Below are 20716 nucleotides of genomic sequence, written 5' to 3'. Positions count from 1 at the left end.
CAGAAGAGAGTTGCAGTAGTCAATGCGTGAGATGACAAGAGCCTGAACCAGAATCTGTGTGGTCTGTTGGGTCAGGAAGGGTCTGATCTTCCTGATGTTTGTAAAGGGCATAACGGCAAGACCGAGAAACTGAGGCCACATGAACCTGAAAGGTCAGTTGGTCATCAATCATGACACCCAGGTTTCTGGCTGAGTTTGTGGGTGCAAGTAGGCTCGGGTCAAGTTGGACACTGACGTGAGGCTGAACAGATGGACAAGCTGGAAAGACCATAAGTTCAGGTGGATCCAGAACACAAGGTGGAGGTCAGTCAGGACCCCAGAAGGAGACCAGCATCTGGAAGGTGGAGATGCAAAAATAAACAGTAGTATTTCCACCTCACACTCCTGCATGTATTCAAGTGAACAGGAACACAGATTCATGCTCAACTTCTCCTGTGTGTTCATCCACAGTCACTAAACAACAACAACCAAACAAAGGGGGTTTGCTAGCATGGCTGCTGAGGTAGAAAGGCTCTGTACAAACTGAGTCCTTTTACCATTTCTTTCCTGCTTCTAGCGGTGCTGTCGTCACTTCCTGTGACCGCGGGAGGGAAGGGGTCCCCCTTCAGAATCAGTTTGATATCATTGTTACTTCCTCTTCAACATGCCTTTAGCAGACCAACTCACTGACTAGCTCAGTGAGGTAGTGTGGCTGAGTGGTCTAAGGCACTGGATTAAGGCTCCAGTCTCTGAGGAGGCGTGGGTTCAAATCCCACCACTGCCATCATGTCCCAGGTCTCTGGAGAGGTGTGGCTGGTCTCTCCCAACCTCTCTGTGCTGGAGGTGTTGGCTGCTTTTATCACTCTGGGAAGAAAATGTCCTGAACTTGAGGTGTTCTCCTCATCTTGAACTCTCCAAAACAACAATGTGCAGTAACGCTGAGCTGCCTTCAAGCCAACAACATGGGCACAGTGTACCCAGAGCCACAGGCTCCTCCCAGTCTGCTTCAGTGTAACAGTGACTCTCCAAACTGAAGCTGATCCAGGACCAGCTTAGGAGGAGCCATGGCGCAGACAGGCTCTCTGATTTAATGCTGCTGTCTATTGAGAGGAACATCCCAGTTGACTCCAACAAGGCTGCTGATGTCTTCAAACCCAGGACCAGAAGAAGAACCCTCCTCTGAGTCCACAGACCTGAGCACCGCTGCTCTGACTACCAGGTTACCTCCTGGTTATTAGGGTGAAGTCATGGTGAGGTCGTCAGTTGTTCCTTGGGTTTTATTCCAGAGGCCTGGTAGTTAAACACAGAATTAAATCATTTTACTTCTTTACTTGAAGTTTCATGCTGTTTAGCTGGAAATGTTTTCCAACTTCCTCCATGCTGGTGCCCCATCACACACAACAGGTGCACTTGTCCTCTTTTCACCTCTGACCCTCAAACATTCACAGTCTTCCAGTGAACGTCCAATTGTCCTCTGAAATAAGAGATGAATCTTTCCCTGCTGAGACTCCTGATCTCTGACTGTCACTAGCATGTGCTAGCAGAATACAGCACTCCTTCTTCATGATCTGTCTTTGTCTCTGACCAGCTCTCCTGCTCTCTTAGTCCTACCAGTCAAAGCAGACATCCGCACCTACTGATCTTGGATCTGCTGCCCGTTCCTGCCTGGTAAAAGAAGGAACCAGCACCTGGTTCTCCAGGCTGAATGAACTCCAGGACGTTGGCCAGCCGTGTCAGTTGAAACCTTATTTGTCCAAATAGAGAAAAAAAATAAGTCTGATTGTTGATGAAAGATGTCATCATGGCTTTGAAACTGTGGTTGGGGACCAGCCAACATGAGCACATTCATGGAAAAATAGCAGTAAAAACAGGAAGTGTTAGTTAGCAAGTACTCACCAGTCTGTCACTATCATACTTGATTCTAGTGGAACAAAATGGCTGCTGCTGACTGTGCTGCCTGGTGGAGGATCACTCTTCACCATCCTCTCAGGCCTTGATGGAACCAAAAAGGCCAGTTCCTGGAGAAGATCTTCTAGGGGTCCAGGTTAAAGCGGTGCCCCAGCTGGCACCAGGCGCTGACCCAGGTCCTGCATGGGAGATACTGTCAGTTCTGTTCTGCCCTGCTCGCAACCAGGGCCCCAGTCACCAAGAGTATAAAGGCTGGTCATTGTGGCAGTGGGAGGAGTCAAAATGAAGACAGACCAATGTGAGCAGGACGTTCCTGGAGAAGTCAGAAGAACTTGACCATGTTTCCTACAGTACCCAGGAGGCCTGGTAGTTGTTGAAGGAAGCTCCAAAAGCAAAGAGCAGACAGCAAAGAGCAGACAGCAGGACATCAAAAGAAAAGATCCAGACACTAAAACTACAAGTAGAAACAAGAAGAAATACTAAAAGCTTTGGAAAGATAGTACAAGGTTGGATATACATTATTATATACACTACTATTCTCACTGACTCCCAAAGAGGGACAGGAAACATTAGAATGTGGATCAGATCAGCTGATTTCAGTGTTGAGTCCATCCCTCCATCCACTTTCTGTTCTTATCCTTTAAGGGTCATGGGGGGGGGGGGGGCGATCCCAGGTGACGTTGTTCAAGAGGCAGGGTTCACCCTGGACAGGTCACCAGTCCATCAGGAGAAATGAGGTGGTCGGTATCATGCAACCTAAACTAAAACATTAGTCAGATCAAATTCAGATTAAAGCAAGAGTCTCCAGATCAAAGTCAGAATTCCTGATGATGTCATCAGGGCTTTGACAGTAAGTAGAATTCTGTCTTTGATCTCAGGAGGACATGAAAGAAACACAATTGAGGAAAGTAGAAGAGAGCATGGCAGCATGATGGTGCAGTGGTGAGCACTGTGGCCTCACAGCAAGAAGGTTCTGGGTTTGAGTCCAGGCTCGGGTGGGGAATCTTTCTGTGTAGAGCCTGCATGTTCTCCCCATGAATGCGTGGGTTCCAGTATATGAGACCACGGCGGCATGATGGTGCAGTGGTTAGCACTGTGGCCTCACAGCAAGAAGGTTCTGGGTTTGAGTCCAGGCTCGGGTGCAGAATCTGCATCTTCTCCCCGTTCATGCGTGGGTTCTCTCTGGTACTCCAGCTTCCTCCCACAGTCCAAAGACATGTAATTGGGGACGAGGCTGATTGATACTCTAAATTGACCGTAGGTATGAATGGTTGTTCGTCTCTGTATGTTGGCCCTGCGATGGACTGGCGACCTGTCCAGGGTGAACCTCTGGCCTGTAGATGCTGGGATAGGCTCCACCCCCCATGACCATCAATGTGGGTGTTTTGTTAATTGCATGCCACATGAAATTATTATTGGTCACTTTTCGAGCGACTGTCTCACAGTAGCAAGACAATAACACCTCCTTTTGATGATGACAGTTTGTTCAACACTAAACTTCATCCAGTACCATGTTGTCAAACACTGGAACCTCCACAGCACCTGAACAGGGACTTGAACCCTGGACCCTCACATTAAAAGTCTGATGCTCTACCGTCTGAGCTCCTCAGGCTCTTTCTACAGCATTGAGACAGGAACAGAAACACCTGTGAAGGTCAAACTGATGCTTTCTTGACTTGTTCAGTCCTCCATGTTAAAGTCCACCAGGCTTTTGATTGGCTCTGATTCTCTGTGGCAAAATCCAACAAGAGGCTCCAAAAATGTCCTGAATGTCACAAGGTAAGGCAATTTTATTTGTAGAGCCCATTTTCACCAACAGTTTGTCTCAAAGGGCTTCACAAGGCATCATAACAACATCCTCTGCCCTCAGACCCTCACATCGACTGAGGAAAAACTCCATAGAAAACCCTTTTAACCGGGAAAAATCTGAGAAACCTCAGAGTGAGCAACAGAGGAGGATCCCTCACCCAGGATGGACAGACGTGCAGTAGATGTTGTTACAGACAAGAAAACAGTTTACAATACAAAATGTGGGAAACACGGAAATGTTAATAACAGCTGAAGAAGGAAGCTTCTGGAAGGGGAGGCAGGGAGAGCAAGCCAGCTTGATGGGGGACTGGATGGCAGACTGGTTCATGGAAGGGGAGCGCAGGCCGGTGTAACAGTAGGGAATAAGAGGGGGGGGGGGCGATGCAGGCGGCGGTTGGGGCTCTGGTGGATCTGTGGAAACACAGAGACTGCGAGAAACCAAGGCCAAACTACAAAGTGCAACAAGTAGTGGTAATGACAGTTCCAAAAATGTGCAGGGAGGGGGAGAGGAGGGAAGGGCTCCATGTAACCTGATGTGTCCCCCAGCAGTCTAAGCCTGTAGCAGCATAGCTATCAATGGTTCAGAGCTACCTGAACCAGTCCTAACTGAAGGCTCTGTCATAGAGGAAGGTCTTAAGCCTGGACTTAAACGTAGTTAAAGTGTCTGCCTCTCTGACCCATGGAGAGAGCTGGTTCCACAGTAGAGGAGCCCGGTAACTAAAAGCTCTACCTCCCAGTCTGTTTTTATTGATACTGGGAATCACTAAAAGACCTGCATTCTGGGAGCGGAGTGCTCTGGTGGGACAGTAGGGACGAATGAGCTCTTTCAAATAGGATGGAGCTTTATCATTGAGAGCCTTATAAGTCAGCAGAAGGATTTTGAAGTCTATTCTAGATCCTACAGGAAGCCAGTGGAGAGAAGCTAAAGTGGGAGAGATGTGTTCTCTCTTCTTAACTCCCGTCAAAACCCTCGCTGCAGCGTTCTGGACCAGCTGGAGACTCTTTAGAGAGTATTTAGGACATCCTGACAGGAGAGAGTTGCAGTAGTCCAGCCGAGAAGTGATAAATGCATGCACCAGTTTTTCAGCATCACTCTGGGAAAGGATCTTCCTAATCTTAGCGATACTTCGCAGATGGAAGAAGGCGGTCCTGGTCACATGCTTTAAGCACCAAAGAGAAGACACCTTGGAGGATTTCAGTGACTTTTATCAAAGGTCCCACTTGAGTAGGAAGTTCCAACCGAGCTGGCCAGGAGTTGAACCTAGAATCTTCTGATCCGAAGTCAGACGCGTTCTCCTTTACGCCACCAGCCCTACAGGAAAGGTTTGTCTGAATAGAAGAAAGGCAACATGTTCATTTGTACTTGATTTGACAGGAAGTTTCAATGATAGGGTGGCATTTTCTGGTTTTGTGCTGCCAGATTGTCTAAATATCAAGTTTACATCAAGTTATCACTGGAACACGAGGAGAGAATTCAGTAATAAAAACATGATCATTTACAAAATATATCATACATGAATTATTTTACATGAAATGATTCACTTTTTGAAGAAGAAAATAAGAAAGACAACCTAAACGACCAAGGCTCTGCACACGACGTGTAGCGACCAGCGGGACGGCTTTGGCCCTCTTAATGACTGCTAAGTGTCACTGACAGAAACTGACGCCTCAAATGGAGACGTGAGGCCAACAAGAACACCCTTCAGCAGCTTCCTGAACACCGTCTCTCCCTGGAATTGCAGATTATTCACAACACAGTAAAGTGTTGAAGGAGGAACTGTTGCCTCTTCTTCTGCCCAGGATGGTTCCACCTCAGGGGAGAGGTTCACTAAATACTCATCAGCTTCTCTGGTCCAAGAATATTGATGTTGGCTCACAGAGACCAGATGCAGAGTCAGACCTGAGACTTCAGTCCAACCACCTTAAGATGGAGGAGAAGAAGCCCTGATTTCTGGGTCTCACAGTCTTTTTCCACTCTCTTGGCTCCACCCACACAGGGGGCGGATCTATCATCAGCCACATCTGGAGCATCCCAGCATCCCTGGATCTGTGGAAAGGGTTTTTTCAAGAATGGCCACCAAATGGAGTGACAGCAGGAACAGGAGCTCCATGGAGCTCAAAGGAGGGATCCCTCTCAGCTTGGAGCAGTCCCGGGGCCTCATGTATCAACGAGGTTTACGCAAGAAAAACTTGCGTAAACCAGGATCGACGCTCATGTTCAGATGTATCAATGCGAAAAATTCTGCGATTCTTGCGTTGTTTCACCCGAACTCTAGAGCTGCCGTAGAAGTTGGCGGAAAGCCGATTCTTGCGTTAACTGCACTTTGGTCAGTTGGCGACACCCTGTGGCGGTGTTTGGTAACTGGCATTTTTTGATAACCGCACATACATTGGGTCCAAAAAGCCTTCCAGCGGGAGATGGCGGACCATTCCGGGGTGAGTCAGTCGACCCTCGGCCGGGCCAGGCCCTGGGTGGTGGACCTGATCATTGAACAGACCAATATTAATTTGCAGCAAGAGCCGGATTCTCTAATGACTGCACTCATGTTGCCAGAAAAATGCCGTCCCATGAGGAACACGCTTACGTTCATCGTAAGGGTTTCCACTCCAATGTGCAGATCATCGATGCGCAGAGGCTGGAGGGATGGACATCGATCCCGGCCGGGCAGCCGTCCTCGCACACCAGAATTTCATTTCCACAGTGTGAAAGGGTAAGAAGCTACCACACGATTCCAGAAGCCAGATTAATTTATTTTGTCCACTAAACGTTCCAGAACATTTATCAGGCGGTCGAGCTGCTCATTGATCCCCGTTATTCCCCTAATAATTTCCTTGTGCGACTGCAGGACTGCCTGTGTGAGGACCCTCCCTCTGGATCCCTGTGGGCCGGAGGATGTGCTGCTGGGTCCAGGTGGGCGGGAGGACCGTCCACCGCTTGTTGGCCTGGTGCTGGTGCTGGGGCCGGGGGACGGGCTGCCCGAATGCTGCTGGTCCTGGCGGATGACTCTGAGCCCGTGGACGGGCTGGCGCGGGAGCCCGCAGGGGTGCTGCACGTTGGCGGCATGGCTGACGGATCAGTTTCTATTAAACTTATTGGTTTATTTAATGTCTGATTCTGTGTATTTGTTGCCTTTACATCTGTGGCAAAGCAGGTGGAAATGTTGCTAAGAAAAGGAGTTGCCACTTCTCCTCCAGGCTGTTGGAGTCAGCGTGGGTGGTGGTGACAATCCCCCCACAGAGGTGCTGCCCATGACTGCCGCCACCTGCTCAAACTCCGTCAGGTGCCCCTCTCCCTGACCCCCACCTGTCTGGCCGGCGCTCCTCCGGAGGGCAGCTGTACGCCGCTTGACCTCCACCTTGAGGTCCTGTTAGTGCCATTTTCCACATTGTTATTTAAATTTAGATTGAAGCCAATTGATTATTGTAGTTCTTCATTTAGTGATGCACAGTGTTGAACTTCAGCCAATAACAGGTCCCACCACTTTGTTTTCATCTCACGGGGGAGCGTTGCTCTGAACCCACCTCGTTCACCCTCTCACTTCTTATCCACTCTCAACCTTCATTGTTCATCCTGACACCACTGGACAGGCTGACCAACAGAATCTGCTGTCTCTCCTCCACCTCTCCTACCAGCACCTCCAGCTCCACGCAGTGACCCTCTTTTTCTTTGACATTATTTTGTGAGTGCCGACAGCGGAGACCCTATTTAAATGAATTTGCGTATTTCTAGGTGGGCGTAACGGGGGCGGGCCAGGTTGCTCCAACATCTGCGCTCAATTCCACACTGATTGGGATGTATCAAGGAAACGTGCATGGATTCCGGCGTCCGCACATATTGATACATCCGGATCTTTTGGTGCGTAAGCAACTTTGCATTCTTGCGACCGCAAGTTTTTAGTATGAGATCCACGCAAGTATTGATACATGAGGCCCCTGCTCTCTTCCCCCCAACTGGTCGAAGCAGATGTCTGTTCCCACTGATCCTGGATCTGCTCAAAGTTCCCACCTTTTAAAAGGAAGGTTTTACTCGCAGCTGCACAGTGGTGGAGTGGTTAGCAAGTTTGCATGTTCTCCCCATTCTCTCTGGGTGCTCCGGCTTCTTCCCACCATTCAAAGACATACAATTGGGACAAGGCTGACTGATACTCTAAACCAAAGGTGTCAAACTGATCCAGTAAAGGGCCGTGTGGCTGCAGGTTTTCATTCCAGCCAAGCAAAAAATCTACTTAAATCAATCAAGCTGTGTCCACATGGCTCATTGGTTGGACCAGGTGTTGCTTTTGCTTGGTTGGAATGAAAACCTGCAGCCACACGGCCCTTTACTGGATCAGTTTGACACCCCTGCTCTAAACTGACCATAGGTGTCTATCTGCCTGTCTTCTTTTCCTTAAAAAAAATCTACTGTGCTTCAATGAAGATAAATTGTTGAATATCAATCCTCTACTAATGTTAATGGGAGTGCAGTTGTTGTGGCCGAGTGGTTAAGGCGATGGACTAGAAATCCATTGGGGTCTCCCCGCGCAGGTTCGAGTCCTGCCAACAACGTTAAACTGCTGTTCCAGAAGAGACAACATCTTATTGTGACATTAGGATTGAGTCTGCCAGCGCTTGGTGACTGTACAGGAGGTCTGTGGACCGCTGGGCCACCACAAGCCCATTTCCTCAACTCTACATTTAGTCCAGAGGTCCCCCAAGTCTGGACCAGTGAGGAGAAATGTGATAGTGGAGAAGTCCTTTTGTTCTTCAACTGGTCCACCTTGATGGTGAGTCTCCTTTTATCAAGGGTCACTGAATGCTTGTGTTATTTATGGCATTGTTAACACTTTAGAAAGCCTTCATTCAGAGCTGTGAAGAACCTTGAACCTGATATCCCAGACATCAAAGTGGGCCACTAACTGGCCAGATGAAGCTATGCTAGGCTGCTGTATTCTGAAGAGCTAAAGTAGCAGCTTCTGAGAGGGATGCTAACCTGGATGTGTTCATCTCCTACTTTAATATCAGCGGCCCAACTTGGAGCTCTGACAGCCTCCAGCTTGTTGTTCCTGTTTCTGCTTCAGTCAACAGGGAACTCCAACCTGCAGTAGAATATTCAACAACAATGGAATAGAAAAGTGAGGAAGAAAAACTAGAATAAACTTACAAAGCTGAGAAATGTTCATGAAGAAGAAAGGCACACGTTATGATTGAGGCCAGAAACTAAAACTCCACACCAAATGTACTTTGACTTGTAGGATAATGAACTTGAATGTGTTGAAACAGCAGATCAATGAATCCACTACCACACAACAAGATGATGACCCCCTACCACAAGATGGCGTCACAGATCCTGACGCTCTGTGCAGGAAACACCGAGCAAAACATTACAACAAAGCTCCTGTTGTTCCCTCCAGGAAAAACTGTGGCTCTGATGAGAAGAAGGATCCCAGCATCCTCTGAGGATCCATGGCCGCACCATTGGGTAGAAGGACGATGGGGTCGGCACCAGGAGGAACCCTGGTGTCTCCGATGCAGGGAAGATGGAGCAGTGAAGAGACCACATTGTGGCGTCCTAAAGAGGACATTTGGTGGAGCCTGAGACAGCAAACATCACGCCCCCTTCATCAGAAGAACCACAGCACCAGAAGAAAGAATCCTGGCAGTGACGACAGGGAGGATCAGGGTGACCTCCTCACCACCACCTTTGAACCTTCAAATGAACTTTCAAAAGCTTTAGAGTGGAGAAGGATTTTAAAACATTTTATTGTTTTTTCCTTTCATTCTCATTTGTGTGATTGTCTGATTTATTAGAAATAAACACTGTCTGCTGGGTTTACATTGACTGTGATTCTCTTTTTGCATGCAAGTTGAAAGTTATGCCAATAAAAACCACAAGTATTTGAAGACCAAAGGAAGGACCCCCAAAGTCAGGACCCTGAGATCAAAGTGAACGCTCTGATCTCAGAGGTCTGGGATATTTCCCATCCCATGGCCCTTCAAATAAGAGCCCTGTGTCACTGTCTCAAAGTTTTCAACCGTATTTGTTTGTTAAATTAAAACCAGACGACCACTGTGGTCCTTTTTACACGGTAAGTAAAGCACAGATGCCCTGGTGGACCTGTTGGCACCCTGGACTTTGAATCCAGTGACCTGAGTCCAAGTCTCCGTTCCAGCAGGTTTCCTGCAGCCTTCAGCAGAGCTGCCATGTTTCTCTGTAGAGAACTAAGTGATGCTCTCAGCAGGTTGAGGGCACCACCAACAAGTGAGGTATGAACCTCTGACTTCCTTCTTGTCAAACAGGAAACTCCTAATACCTCATTTGAGTAAAGTACCTCATATTCCTGACATCCAAGTAGTAGTGAAGTGGAGGAAGAAGGGAGGAGATCTCCAACAGGATCCTTCTTTCCTCTGTCCTCCTTGATCTCATGGATCACCACAGTCAAGGGGAGACCCAAGCTCCTGGAAGGATCTGGCACTCAGGAACTGCTGAGTTTTCCAGTGGACTTTGTTCCATCCATGGTTCAGGAACAGGACTCCTCCTGGTATCTTTCCACCCAACTGTGGGTTCTTGGAGAATTTTTCATGTCATGTCAAGAAATCAGGCTGGTGGGTTTTTCAATGAGAGAAATTCTGGTAACTTAATTAAGTGGCATGTTTGTTGAAGCCGTAATTAACTGATAAATTAAGGAAGGCCTGGCCAGTCTTTGCTCCCAGGTCATACGATGGAGTTAGAAAGTCCTGAATCAATCTGGAGTTCCATGATTTCCTTGTGGTTCTTGTTCCTTTTGTCCATGTAGTCTGGAACAAGAGCAAGATGAACCTCCAAATAGCAACAGGTTGATTGCAGGTGATGTCAAGTGGTATTTAGAGGAACCTCCTCATTGTGTTTGGTTCCATGGTGGAAGGGTGAGAACTCTGGATCCAGTGATCCCAGTTCAAGTCTTGGTGGGACCTTCCTGTCTGGAATGTGTCCCATGTAACAAACTGATCAAGAGATGCCATGTGGTTCTAATGTTCTGGTTCATTTCTTGTCCTTTAGAAAAATGAAAATCATTTCTTACTGCCATGAACTCAGACTGTGTGTTTAATGTTAACAATAAATGCAACAACTAAGGAGCCAGTAGCTCCTGTGGAAAAAATTCTACTTTGTCAATGAATTAATTCAGTCTGCATCTAAGTTTCTGTCAGGATGGCCGAGCGGTCTAAGGCGCTGCGTTCAGGTCGCAGTCGCTCCTGGAGGCGTGGGTTCAAATCCCACTTCTGACAAAGGACATTTTCTCAACATTCCTATGCATCCACAGTGGTAAACTCCAAACCCAGTTGAAGCTGCTCTCACTGATGGGAGTGAGTGGTTGAACTGGCAGCAGAGGAGGCAAAAGAGCTTCCCTGTGATGGTCCAACATTGCCTGGTTTCCTCCAACATGGAGCAGCCACCAAAATCTAACTTCAATGTTGGATCAAAGTCTGCTGAAGGAATGTGTTTTCTTTCAAGTCACATTTTGTCCATTAACTTCATAATCAGAGTCGCCATCTCATCACATGACTAAAGTCTGGGTTCTGTATTGGTGGTAAAATATCCTTCCATGCCCCTCACTAGTTTGCACACAGAAAAGCATATTTTACTGGTTTCAGACCTCTTAGCTTGTTCTCTCTCTTAAAGCAGCTGAGGCAGCTTTCATTGTGTGATTGATTTAAAATATAAATATGGAACAGAACCATTGGAATAAGATGTCAGGACATTTGAAGGAATGTCAATCTCCTGTTGAAATGTTGCAGTGTGCAGCTGAGGCTCTCTGGCAGTGGCACCAGGAGCCACAATGGCAGAACCTGGACCCTCCTGGAGGAGAACCACAGGTGAGGGCCTTCTTGGCTCCAGATTGATGGAAATCAAGTGTCTGAGGCTGTGAGCAGCCATTAAGTTGATCTGGTTGGCACTGGTATTTGTTCTTGCTGCAGCTCAGGAGTGATTCAGGAGAAGAGTTTCAGAACAGCCAAGGTTGGGGACTGGAATTCTAAAATTTCCCCTGGAACCAAACAACCTTGGAGGGTAAAAGCTCCAATCATAGCCACTCAGATGAAGCAGCAGAAAGAAACTGTCATCTACCCTGACAGTCAGAGCATCAAGTCAAGGAAACATCACCATCTTGTAGTTCCAAACCTCCACCTGTCAGATTCAGCTACTTCTTATTGTGGGACTTTAAACTTGAACACAATGGAATTTGGACAAGGAGTTTTCCTTCCAGTCCAAACATCATCGTCCAGCCTCCAACCAGAGGTCCATCAGTTATCATGGAGCCACAGGTGGAGTCTGGATTCTTTTCTAGAATGAGACGGCAATGACAGTCCTGCCAAGTGACATCACTGACATAAATGGATGACTTCAGTCACGTGACTGGATGACTTCAGTCACGTGACTGGATGACTTCAGTCACGTGACTGGATGACTTCAGTCACGTGACTGGATGACTTCAGTCACGTGACTGGATGACTTCAGTCACGTGACTGGATGACTTCAGTCACGTGACTGGATGACAGTGTAGATACCAATGTAGAGGTTGGGGAAATAGTCTCTGAGAATCCAGCTTGAACCCACAGCCTCCTTGTTTTCCAAAAACCCAAACAGCGACCATCAGTCTCCCTCCAATCCTGTTCTTGGGTAAACAACAAAAACAGAGTAAAAGTCTCTGGCAACATATTTGTTTCCTGTAGGGTTTCTTCATGTATGTGTGGTGTACCTGCTTTCCCAGAGGACTGCCATCTTTGTTCTGTGGGCTGACATGTTTTAGTGTCAGCACAGGTCATAGCGCTGAGACTGAACTCTCATTCTCCTCCAACTATTATTTCCACCTCACACTCCTGCAGATATTCAAGTGAACAGGGAACACAAATTTATGCTCAACTTCTCCTGTGTATTCATCCACAGTCACTAAACAACAACCAAACCAAACAAAAGAGGTTTGCTAGCATGGCGATCAGCTGTAGTTCACCATCTTATCCAGGTCACATGACTCAGGAGTAGCATGGCCGTCTGGCAACCAAAGGGTGGCTGGTTTGATCCTCACTTTCTCCAGTGACCATGTCAAAGTGTCTTTGAGTAAGATACTGAACCCCTAAATACTTCTGATGAGTAGGTTGGCTCCTTGCATGGCAGCCTTCAGCATCAGTGTGTGAGTGTGTGAATGAGAGGACATTGTTCAGCTCCTTGAGTGCTGCTGAGGTAGAAAGGCTCTGTACAAACTGAGTCCTTTTACCATTTCTTTCCTGCTTCTAGCAGCGCTGTCGTCACTTCCTGTGACCGTGGAGGGAAGGGGTCCCCCTTCAGAATCAGTTTGATATCATTGTTACTTCCTCTTCAACATGCCTTTAGCAGACCAACTCAGAGAGCAGCACAGTGAGGTAGTGTGGCCACGCGGTCTAAGGGGCTGGATTAAGGCTCCAGTCTCTGAGGAAGCGTGGGTTCAAATCCCACCACTGCCATCATGTCCCAGGTCACTGGAGAGGTGTGGCAGGTCTCTCACAGCCTCTCCTCTCTCTTCCACTGATATCTTCAAACCTGTGACCAAAAGAAGAATCCTCCTCTGAGTCCACAGACCTGAGCACCACTGCTCTGACTACCACGTTACCTCCTGGTTATCAGGGTGAAGTCATGGTGAGGTAGTCAGTTGTTCCTTTGTTTTATGACAGAGACCTCATTGTGAATTAAATAATTTTAATTCTTTACTTGAAGTTTCACGCTGTTTCAATTGAAAAAGGCCAGTTCCTGGAGAAGATCTTCTAGGGGTCCAGGTTAAAGCGGTGCCCCAGCTGGCACCAGGCGCTGACCCAGGTCCTGCATGGGAGATACTGTCAGTTCTGTTCTGCCCTGCTCACAACCACAGGCTGGTGTTGAGGCCTGCAGCAACCAGGGCCCCAGTCACCAAGAGTATAAAGGCTGGTCATTGTGGCAGTGGGAGGAGTCAAAATGAAGACAGACCAATGAGAGCAGGACGTTCCTGGAGAAGTCAGAAGAACTTGACCATGTTTCCTACAGTACCCAGGAGGCCTGGTAGTTGTTGAAGGAAGCTCCAAAAGCAAAGAGCAGACAGCAGGACATCAAAAGAAAAGATCCAGACACTAAAACTACAAGTAGAAACAAGAAGAAATACTAAAAGCTTTGGAAAGATACTACAAGGTTGGATATACATTATTATATACACTACTATTCTCACTGACTCCTAAAGAGGGACAGGAAACATTAGAATGTGGATCAGATCAGCTGATTTCAGTGTTGAGTCCATCCCTCCATCCACTTTCTGTTCTTATCCTTTAAGGGTCACGGGGGGGGGGGGGCGATCCCAGGTGACATTGTTCAAGAGGCAGGGTTCACCCTGGACAGGTCACCAGTCCATCAGGAGAAATGAGGTGGTCGGTATCATGCAACCTAAACTAAAACATTAGTCAGATCAAATTCAGATTAAAGCAAGAGTCTCCAGATCAAAGTCAGAATTCCTGATGATGTCATCAGGGCTTTGACAGTAGCTAGAATTCTGTCTTTGATCTCAGGAGGACATGAAAGAAACACAATTGAGGAAAGTAGAAGAGAGCATGGCAGCATGATGGTGCAGTGGTGAGCACTGTGGCCTCACAGCAAGAAGGTTCTGGGTTTGAGTCCAGGCTCGGGTGGGGAATCTTTCTGTGTAGAGCCTGCATGTTCTCCCCATGAATGCGTGGGTTCTCTCTGGTACTCCGGCTCCTTCCCACTGTCCAAAGACATGTAATTGGGGACGAGGCTGATTGGACACTCTAAATTGACCGTAGGTATGAATGTGAGTGTGAATGGTTGTTCGTCTCTGTGTGCTGACCCTGTGATGGACTGGCGACCTGTCCAGGGTGAACCCCGCCTCTGGCCCGTAGATGCTGGGATAGGCTCCAGCCCCCCCCTCGACCATCAATGTAGGTCTTTTGTTAATTGCATGCCACATGAAATTATTATTGGTCAGTTTTCTAGCAACTGTCTCACAGTGGCAAGACAAGAACACTTCTACTTTTAATGTTGACAGTTTGTTCAACACTAAACTTCATCTAGTACCATGTTGTCAAACACTGGAACCTCCACAGCAACTGAACAGGGACTTGAACCCTGGACCCTCAGATTAAAAGTCTGATGCTCTACCCTCTGAGCTCCTCAGGCTCTTTCTACAGCATTGAGACAGGAACAGAAACACTTGTGAAGGTCAAACTGATGCTTTCTTGACTTGTTCAGTCCTCCATGTTGAAGTCCACCATGCTTTTGATTGGCTCTGATTCTCTGTGGCAAAATCCAACAAGAGGCTCCAAAAATGTCCTGAATGTCACAAGAATGCACAGGACAAGATGTTAGTTTCCTTCATGTCTGCAGTTCCTCCACTGGAAAGTAAAGTCAATGCTGCTCCTCTGCTGAAACCTGGGATCGGACCAGGGACCTTTAGATCTTCAGTCTAAGGCTCTCCCAACTGAGCTGGTTCAGTTCTGAGTGAGGGCCCTGCTTCTCTCATTTATAATCTCTTCCACTCTCACTGGACTTAGAGAGGATTGGAGCTTCTGAAGTCCTGACACATTGAACAGTTCTCCAGGACCATTTTTGATGAAGGTCTGGATCACACCAGCCTTTTTTGTTTGTCTTCTTGCACCACCGTGCCGCCCCTACTAGTCGTCTACATATCAGTGTTCTCAGTATTGCACGAACGTTCACATCAGTATTGTGCTAATATTTTATTTCCTGGCTCTTCAATCCTCCTATTATGAAGTTGACTGCTTCAGCGACCAGGAGACGTTATCATTGGCAGCTAGTTTACTATTATTGCTGCTGCTGTTGTTGGTTGTGTGTCTGTCTTCCATCCCCCTGTCCCTCTGTCTTTCTCTCTGCTTGTCTTTCACCCTCATCTTGTTCCCATCTTTTTGTCATTCTCTCCCTCCTTTCTCTTTGTCTTTCCTTCTCTATATTTGTCTTCTGCTGTCTGTCCTGTCCTGCTCTCTTTCAACAACCAACCAGTCAAAAAAATATGATAAAAGAACTCTTGGTTTGATTTGGCTTGAGGCATGAAGAAGATAGGATTGTTTTCCTTTCATTTTAGAAGCTTTTCCAGATTCATGAAAAGATCATCAATCAGTGCAGTATTTCAGACAGACTTCTGGTCCGTGAGGATGAGGAATCCAGCACAGATCCACAGAACTTCAACTGCCATCTTTGATGATTCCTTTACAGTCTGTAGGGTGGAGAGATCCTCCTGAGTCTGGCTTGGAATGTTTTTCTGTGGATGTGTTGGCCCTGTGATGGACTGGTGACCTGTCCAGGGTGAACACGGCCTGTCGCCCAAAAGCTGCTGGGATAGGCTCCACCCCTCCATGACCCTGAACAGGATAAGCAGAAGACAATGGACAGAAGTCCTGACACATTGAACAGTTCTCCAGGACCATTTTTGATGAAGGTCTGGATCACACCAGCCTTTTTTGTTTGTCTTCTTCCAGTGTCCTCAACATTGTGTGAGCCAATAATTCCACATCTGTACCAGACACACCTCTGGTTGGTGGGTTTATGGATCTTTCTGTTCTAACAGTGTCTTTTATCTTGCTTTTATCTTTTCTATCTTTTCTTTGTATCTGCATTCTGTGGTGCACGGTGGCTCTGGAAGAGCACTCTAACTATTGTCACTGTACCCCCCCCCCCCCCCGTACAACGAAAATAAAAGATTCTGATTCCGATTCTGACACACACACACACACACACACACGTGTAGAAACATGATGTTCCGAATGTTTCACTGTCTGTGGTTGTCCAGCTCTCCTTGCCTCTTCACTGTCATTGTCAGAACTCTGAGCAGTCTTCCTCTCCAGGTGATGTCTCTGAGTGATGATGATTGCTGTCTGTTCAACCGGCTTCATTTGTTGATATCTGAGAAGGACTGAAGACAGCAAAGTGTGGTGATTGGCCAACAACCCCTCACAGGTCAAAGGTCACTGCTCTGAGGCGGACCAGTTTACTGTAACAGTGGTGACACCATCCACTGCTGGCGCTCTCTTCAGTGCTTCTTGTTTTTGCCCTTTGTGTGTGAGCTCCTAGAGCAGCTGGTCCGCCCCCCCCCCCCCTTTTCTTTTCTATTCCTCGAATTTATTTTTTGATTTTCTATTTTTGTAATTCATCATCGATCTCGGCTCACGGTCGCTACACTCTTGACCTCCTGTGAGCCTTGAAGAGAGAGAAGCCACCTTTGTGTCGGAGAAGAGCAGCTTAGTCCAGGCAGCCAGCAGCCTGAGACCAGAGGGTAGCCAATCAACGCGCTTCCCTTCTTCATCGAGCGAATCTCAGCGGGAGCCACGGTCGACGAGGTGGAGGCTTTGGAGGCCGTCCTCCCACCAGTTAGTTGGAGAGGCGTCGTACATCGATGGGAGAATCCAGCTGAGAACGTAAGCCGGTTACGTTGGTTTTCACCGATTCAGGCCTGGACTCCTGTCTCGCTGCCAAACTCCGCCTGACTCCGTAGAGCTGGTCAGCCTCCACTCAGTCCTCTTCATTTGGTTGGAGGTCACCATCGTTCATCCTACACACCTTTCCACCTGCCTCTTTGCCGTCTACTTGAAGCTCAGATAAATCCAGGCTAATTCATACCTGCTACTCAATATGGGCCTTAATTACTCTGCTGGAATTATCACTCTGTCTTAAGGGTTTTCTTAATTGTATTAAATCCTCTTTAATTTCCAAGAAGTCTTCCAACTCATTCATTCATGCAAGCCACTGATCCACAAGACCTCATTGATGAGCTTCAACCTGAGACTGATTGTTTCTCGTTGGACGAGACACCCATTCAATGAGACTCATTGTCAGTCCATTGAAATCTACTGGTGTTCCTGGTGAGTTGATTTAACAACATGAGCTGACAGAATCTACGTTCAGGTAGGAACCACCACATCCAGGGGTCTGGACCTTTGAGCAGGCAGAGCCATCAAAGTAGCAGACTAAGCTAGCAGACATTAGCATTGAGAAGAAACTGATACCTGAGCCTACTTTTGGGTCTGGTCAAGTGATGACACAATAATACGAGATCATTGTCAGACTGACGCCTGCTCAACACTGACCAAACGCCACCCTATTGCATTATGGGAAATTTCTGCTTGGCTCGCGTCCATCAAAACACACAAAGAAATTTCTCCAGAATCAGTATTGACAGTGGATACAATTGAGTCCACACTGGTTTTTTCATTTTGAGTCGGGTGCAGGTGTGGAACTTCAGACACAGCCTGTGTTTGTGTTGTTCATTCAGTGATTTTTCTTTCAATTCCCAATCACAGCTGCAGAAAGTGAGAGAACAAGCAGGGATGTTCAAGATGAACGCCCAACGTGGGGCTTGAACCCACGACCCTGAGATGAAGAGTCTCATGCTCTTCATCAGACTCACAGTCACATGAGCCATCACATGATTGATGAATGACCACAAACACCTTCATCTTTGACAAAGAAGTCAAATAAAAGGTGAACCACAGATGAGACACCAGTGGTAAAAACACTAAAGTGCTGTCAAGGAGAAACAGGATACGAGCAAACACACACACAAGTTACAGAGAGAGAACTCTCCCAGAGGGAACCACTCAAAGGAGAACCTCGAGATCATCAGGCTGGATGACCTCATCAACATGAGAAAGGTGGATCAGTAGACTTTGATCCAACATTTGAAGATCAGTTTTGGAGGCTCCTCCATGTTGGAGGAAACCAGGCAATGTTGGACCCTCACAGGGAAGCTCCTTTGCCTCCTCTGCTGCCAGTTCAACCACTCACTCCCATCAGTGGAGAGCAGCTTCAACTGGTTTCTATTGTGGATGCACAGGAATGTGGAGAAAACGTCCTTTGTCAGAAGTGGGATTCGAACCTACACCTCCAGGAGAGACTGCGACCTGAACGCAGCGCCTTAGACCGCTCGGCCATCCTGACAGACACTGAAAGGTGCAGACTTCAATATCAAATGAATTAATTCATTGACAAAGTAGAATTTTTTAAAATGTTAACATTAAACACACAGTCTGAGTTCATGACAGTAAGAAATGAATTTCATTTTTCTAAAGGACAAGAAATGAACCAGAACATTAGAACCACATTGCATCTCTTGATCAGTTTGTTACATGGGACACATTCCAGACAGTGATGTAGTAAGAATTGCTAATGAACTCAAAATGATGCCAACAGAAATGGAGTGAAAGTTTCGAATAACCTCAAAGTGATGCTGACAGTCATGTAGTAAGAGTTGCTACAAACCTAAAAACAAGGCGACAGTAATGTAGTAAAAGTTGCTACGAACCTCAAAATAATGCAACAGTGATGTCGGAAGAATTGATAATGACCTCAAAATGATGCTAACAGTAATGGAGTGATAGTTGCTAATCAAGTCAGTGATGCTTACAGTAATGTAGTAAGTGTTTCGAATAACCTCATAGTGATGGTGACAGTCATGTAGGAAGAGTTGCTACGAACCTCAAAATAATGCGACAGTAATGTAGTAAGAATTGCGAATGAACTCAAAATGATGCTAACAGTAATGGAGTGAAATTTTCGAATAACCTCAAAGTGATGCTTACAGTCATGTAGTAAGTGTTGCTACGAACCTCAAAATAATGCGACAGTAATGTAGTAAAAGTTGCTACGAACCTCAAAATATTGCGACAGTGATGTCGGAAGAATTGCTAATGAACTCAAAATGATGCGAACAGTAATGTAGTGATAGTTGCTCATAAACTCAGTGATGCTTACAGTAATGTAGTAAGAGTTTCGAAGAACCACAAAGTGATGCTGACAGTCATGTAGTTAGGGTTGCTACGAACCTAAAAATAATGCAACAGTAAAGTAGTAAGACTTGCTACGAACCTCAAAATAATGCGACAGTGATGTCAGAAGAATTGGTAATGATCTCTAACTGATGGGACAGTGATGTCGTAAAAATTGCTAATGATCTCAAAATGATGCGAAAGGGATGTAGTAAGAATTGCTAATGAACTCAAAATGATGCTAACAGTAATGGAGTGAAAGTTTCGAATAACCTCAAAGTGATTTTGACAGTCATGTAGTAAGTGTTGCAATGAACCTCAAAATATTGCGACAGTGATGTCGGAAGAATTCCTAATGAACTCAAAATGATGCTAACAGTAATGTAGTGATAGTTGCTAATAAACTCAGTGATACTTACAGAAATGTAGTAAGTGTTTCGAACAACCTCAAAGTGATGCTGACAGTCATGTAGTAAGAGTTGCTACTAACCTCAAAATGATGCTAACAGTAATGCAGTGATTGTTGCTAATGAACTCAAAGTGATGCTGACAGTAATGTAGTAAGTTTTTCGAACAACCTCAAAGTGATGCTGACAGTCATGTAGTAAGTGTTGCTACGAACCTCAAAATAATGCAACAGTGATGTAGTAAAAGTTGCCACGAACCTCAAAATATTGCGACAGTGATGTCGGAAGAATTTCCAATGAACTCAAAATGATTCTACCAGTAATGTAGTGATAATTCCTAATCAACTCAGTGATGCTTACAGTAATGTAGTAAGTGTTTCGAATAACCTCAAAGTGATGCTGACAGTCATGTAGTAAGAGTTCCTACGAACCACAAAATAATGCGACAGTGATGTAGTAAAAATTGCTACGAACCTCAAAATATTGCGACAGTGATGTCGGAAGAATTGCTAATGAACTCAAGATGATGCTAACAGTAATGTAGTGATAGTTGCTAAGAAACTCAGTGATGCTTACAGTAATGTAGTAAGAGTTTCAAACAACCTCAAAGTGATGCTGACAGTCATTTAGTAAGAGTTGCTAATGAACTCAATTTAATGCTACAGTGATGTCGTGAGAATTGCAAATAAACTCAAAATGATGCGAACAGTAATGTAGTGATAGTTGCTTAATAAACTCAAAGTGATGCTGACAGTAATGTAGTAAGTTTTTCGAACAACCTCAAAGTGATGCTGACAGTCATGTGGTTAGAGTTGCGAGTAACCTAAAAATGATGCTGATTGTAATGTAGTAAGAGTTGCTAATAACCT

General features: G+C 46.2%; 3 non-coding genes across 3 annotated transcripts; 2 read left to right on the top strand and 1 right to left on the bottom strand.

The window, feature by feature from the left end:
* Positions 1–681: 681 nt before the first annotated feature.
* Positions 682–763, top strand: trnal-aag (transfer RNA leucine (anticodon AAG)). The gene has a single exon. It is a non-coding gene; the product is annotated as a tRNA-Leu (tRNA).
* Positions 764–4936: 4173 nt separating this feature from the next.
* trnar-ucg (transfer RNA arginine (anticodon UCG)) lies at positions 4937–5009 on the bottom strand. The gene has a single exon. It is a non-coding gene; the product is annotated as a tRNA-Arg (tRNA).
* A 3150-nt stretch (positions 5010–8159) lies between these two features.
* Positions 8160–8241, top strand: trnas-aga (transfer RNA serine (anticodon AGA)). Its single transcript has one exon. It is a non-coding gene; the product is annotated as a tRNA-Ser (tRNA).
* Positions 8242–20716: the final 12475 nt, after the last annotated feature.

The sequence above is a fragment of the Aulostomus chinensis genome, chromosome 1, assembly GCF_037954235.1.
Source record: "Aulostomus chinensis isolate RoL2024-O1b breed Wild chromosome 1, RoL_Achi_v1.0, whole genome shotgun sequence".
Lineage (NCBI taxonomy): Eukaryota > Metazoa > Chordata > Actinopteri > Syngnathiformes > Aulostomidae > Aulostomus > Aulostomus chinensis.
The sequence above is the reverse complement of the archived record's forward strand: the minus strand, read 5'-3'. Positions and strand labels throughout refer to the sequence as shown.